Here is a 4767-nt window from a genome sequence, read left to right as displayed (position 1 = left end):
CAGCCGCTTGGAGCCACCGTTTCCTCAGAGCTGAGCGCTTTGCTGTCAGAGCAATGAGGTCCCCGTGGGACCCGAACACCTCCCCACGCCGGGAGCAGTGGGTCAGAGTGAGACGCAGCACTGCAGCTCTGGAGGTCCAGGAGGAGCTGTGCCATTGGCCCCCGCCTCCTCCAGCCCGTTGCCTGATGCCTTCACTGCCCAGATGTCTGCAAAGCAGAGGAGAAGCCAAATACTGCTGGGAGCAGCCTGCCCTCCCTGTAGATCCTGCCCCACACCAGTGCATGCTTCAGTCTGAAGCCATGGGGCAGATCTCAGCACATGCACTCCAGCTGCTCTCCAAAAGGCACCTCTGCAGTTCAGCTCTCATTTCACCACTGGGCTTGATTCTTTCAGTTTCCAAAGCAGAACACTAAGAATGTCCCATGAAGAGATCAGAGGCACAACACCAAGTTGGTTGCATTTTCTTCTTCCAGAGGGAGGGGAATTGCTCAAACCAGAAGTGCCCAGGAGGAGCCCATCTCCTGCTCACGGGCCATTGCTGGGCTGTGCTGTCCTGGGGGGAAAGCTGAAACCCTCAACTCTGTGCTTGCCCAAACATTTGCTTTATGACTGCATTTCCAACCACAGAACTCACTGAGCGATGCCCAGTATATATTTAACCTTTAAGTGTTTTCTTTCTGGGAGAAGAGGAGGCAGAACACAGTGTCACCGCTCATAATAGCTCGGCAGCAACCACCACACGGCCTCGAGGTCAAGAGAACAGAAATGCAGAGAAGCAGCAGCACGGATGCTCCAGAGATGCTATTTTTGCTCCCAGGACCATCTTTCCCCTGAGAGCTTTCCTGTGTGACGTGGAGATCCCACAGCAGTAGGCGGGTTGCAGGGCAGGGCAGTGCCAGCAGCAGCACGCTCTGCTCCAACCTCAGCACTCTCAAATTGCCACGGCACATTTATCAGACCCGCTCAGCACGACCATCGTGGTGCACACAAAGCAGCTGTGCGCCATTGGAAGCAGACAGCTGGCAGCACAGAGCTTTTACCTGTGTGGCAACGGAGACACAGAGCACAGCAGCACCAGCCCTCACCTGTACAGGTGCTGCGGCCATGGCCACACTCACTTGGGTCCCACTGCTCCCATGGCCATGACAACGCTGCACGGGACAGCAGTGTCACCTCATGTCTCCTAGGGATGGTGCTCGATTCTTCAGTTTGGGGCATGGTGGGGATGGGCTGACATTTGGGCTCGATGATCTTGGAGACCTTTTCCAACCAACCTCTCCATTCCAAGCCAAGCCATCCTGTGCTTCTATGAATCCAGGCTGCTGGGCGCTGCTCTATCCTCAGTTATTGTACACAGACTCCTCCGTGTTATTTTCTATGAGCTCACAGGCAGTTGGCTGCTCTCCTATTTCTGTCCTTTTCCCATTTCTGGAAGGAATAGCACCAGTGCCACATCAGTGCTGCTGGGTTCCACGCCGCAGGCTGACACAGCACAGCCATGCTTTGGGGCAGTGGGCAGCAGTGCACTCCTACTGCTCATTGAGGACACATTGAGGATCACTTCAGGTGCACAGGTGACATTTGTTGTCACGTGGAGGAAAGAGTGCACTGGGTGCACTTCTCAGGTCACCTGGATTTGCTGCCCTTCCCTCTGGTGGCCTATCCAAAAGGGGGCTGGGGGGAAGCTTGGGACACTTTTCAGCAGGGTCTGTGTGATAGGACAAGGGGAAATGGTTTCAAACTAAAAGAGGGGAGAATTGGATGTAAGGAAAAAGTTGTTTACACTGAGGGCGGTGAGGCACTGGCACAGGTTGCCTGGAGAGGTGGTGGGTGACCATCCCTGGGGACACCCACGGTCAGGAGATGGGGCACTGAGCATGGAAACACAGAATGGTTTGAGTAGGAAGGGATCCTTAAAGGCCCAATTTCCCTACAGTGAATTGGAACAGCCACAGCTCCATCGGCTGCTCAGCGCACTTGGCCATAGGAGCAGGGCAGAATATGGGTACAAACTGCCAACAGTTATCTTCAGTGACTGCTTCCATGTGGAGGAAAGGCAAGCAGCAGGACCCCGGCTGTGGCACTCAAGGAATGGAGTTCACCACTGGAAGATGAGCATTGCCCGGGGGGTGCTGGGATGGATGCCCTCAGGCCGAGCCCTCCATCTCAGACTGGTACGGCTGCAGTGCACTTCAAGGGCAGAAGCACTGCTGCTCCAAAAGCAGAGCCTTTGTCTGCACATCTCGTGCACCAACCCTAAAGCTCCATCACTGCGGCCATCAACCCAGGACAGGCAGATCTTGTCGGGCTGCCCCCGCCACCTGCACCTCCCCAGTGCCCCAGGACCCAGCAGGGACCTGCGTGGAGGTGGGACTGTGGTGCACGTCAGCCCCACCATGGGTCTCACAGGTAACACCTCGCCCCTGGTCCCCAGTGGCTCTCGTAGCATACAGCCCTCCTGCTGACATGGCAGAACCACCCTATCTACCAGTGCACCCACAGTCTGCGTGGGTCTGACCCAGCAGAGGCTCCAGCCCGTTCCCTCGGAGGACAGAACTGGGATCTCTCCCATTTTTGGTCAGGTGAGGCGGGTCAGTGCTTGGACGTGATGATCGCGGAGGTCTTTTCCAACGCTGACGACTCTACTCGGATGCTGTCTTTCCAAGAGAAAAACAGAAAGAACAGATCAGTGAAACAAAGAACAAAACCACCTCAGAGCTATCAGAAACAGAGGTGGTTTCACCTGCTTTTATTGTAATTAGTCCTGGTGCTGCAAGCACCAGTTTTCATTTCCACTGCTGCTTGTTTGCACTTCCTTAAGCAGGTTAACCACTGCATGTCATTGTTCTGGGGATTGTTTTCATTTTGCTTTTTCTGCCCTTATCTGATTTCTCCCTCCCGACACTTACTGCTCTTTTCTGACTTCATTATCTCCTGATTAACAGTCAGTCTGAGCAGTGCTGTGTGGCACTGAGCAGGAACCATCCAGGGGGCTGCAGAAGGATCCTATGGGGCCTTTGTAAGCCTGGTGCCCACCTACGACTCATCCAGTCATAGCATCACAGAACCACGAAGGCTGGAAAAGCCCCCCGAGATCCCTGAGCCCCACCCAGCCCACCCACCGTGCCCACTGACTGTGTCCCTCAGTGCCACTTCTCCACCAGGCCCTGCTCTGCCTGGAGTGGTCCCCAGGAGAGGATGGGTGATGTCCTGGGAGACGATGATGATGTTGGATGAGATGATCTTCCAACTTTATACCTCTATGATTCTCTGTCCCAGGAGATGGTGCGTACCCTCCCAGGAGATGATGGAATTGTTCCAGGACATGATGAATACTGTCCTCAGTCTGTCCTAGGAGATAAATAGCAGCTCCTATGGTGGGATCCGAAGTGCTCTGGTGCTGCAGGTTCCAGCCCACCTGACAGTCCCATGTGCCCCCATGAAGGACAGGGACAGGGACAGGGTAGGGGACAGGATGGGGATGAGGATGAGAACAGGGCCAGAGATGGGGATGGGGATGGGGACGGGAAGGAGGTACCATTGTGGCCCCACTGCCCAGGTGCTTGCAATCCCTGCTCCCATTGGAGGGGACATTTGGTGGCTTTCAACAATTAAATGTTCTCCAAAGCTGAAGGTATCATGATTGTGAAATTTCTTATAGCCAGCAGAGATCTAATCATGCAGTAATCAGACTGTTAAGCCTCACACCCCAAAGAACACCGAGGCCATTATCTCCTAATTACTTCAGCAAATTTTAATTAGACCAGAATGTATTATCCATAATCCCCCTGCAGAGAAAGCGATGTCCCCACCAGGGAGAAACCTGGGGGGTGCAGGTGCAGCTCAGCACTGCCGATGGAGCAGTGCAATGGGAACTCTCCAAAGCAGCAAACACCGTGACAGCCCCATCTGTCTGTCTGTGTTTATCTGTCAGTTTGTGTATGTACGTCTGTGCCTGTCTGTCTGTCTGTCAGTCAATGAGCAGAGCACAACTGTGGCCACAGCTGCAGGTCTGGGAGTGCAGGAGCTGAGGGTCCTCAAGGGGAGGATGGAAATGTTCAGAAATGAGATGGAGCCACGTGTGATGGAAGTGCAGAGAACCAAACAGCAGCACACGTGCATCAGCAGTGCTGCAATGGCATCAGGAAACAAAGGGAGGGCTGCAGTGCCCCTGACTGATGGCAATGGGATGAGAGCATCCCAGGAGCTCAGTGAAAAAAAGCCCATGAGGACACTGAGACCAAGAGCTGCGGGCAGGAGAAAGGAGCATTCAGTGACACTGAGTTCCCTCAGGGCCGGAAGAGCTCCAGACCCAATCGAGTTAACAAATTAAATTCCTCAACAGATAATGGAATACAAAAAGTGTTATCCAACATATGGAAGGAGAGTTAACTCGGCTCTGTGCCATCCCAGCTCTGTGCCATCCCAGTTCTGTGCCACTCTAGCTCCATGTCACCCCACTCTGTGCCACCCCTGCCTTGGAGATGCCTGCCCAGGGTGGGGGCACACAGGAGGGGCAGAGCTCCGTGGGGCTGAGAAGCAGCAGGGGGTTCAGGTTCAGCACATTATGGGGCAGCAGAGCAGAGGGTCAGCACTGGGCAGATGATCCGAGTTTGGACACAAAGCTGCAGAACCTCACACTGTGCTGAGCGACTCACACATGGCCTCCATCACTCAATCCTTCAGTTTCTGCCTTCATAATTGTTCTGGGATGGGATGGGATGGGATGGGATGGGATGGGATGGGATGGGATGGGATGGGATGGGA

Source organism: Meleagris gallopavo, chromosome 1, assembly GCF_000146605.3.
Source record: "Meleagris gallopavo isolate NT-WF06-2002-E0010 breed Aviagen turkey brand Nicholas breeding stock chromosome 1, Turkey_5.1, whole genome shotgun sequence".
Taxonomy (NCBI): Eukaryota; Metazoa; Chordata; class Aves; order Galliformes; family Phasianidae; genus Meleagris; species Meleagris gallopavo.
Note: the sequence above shows the minus strand (reverse complement) of the source record.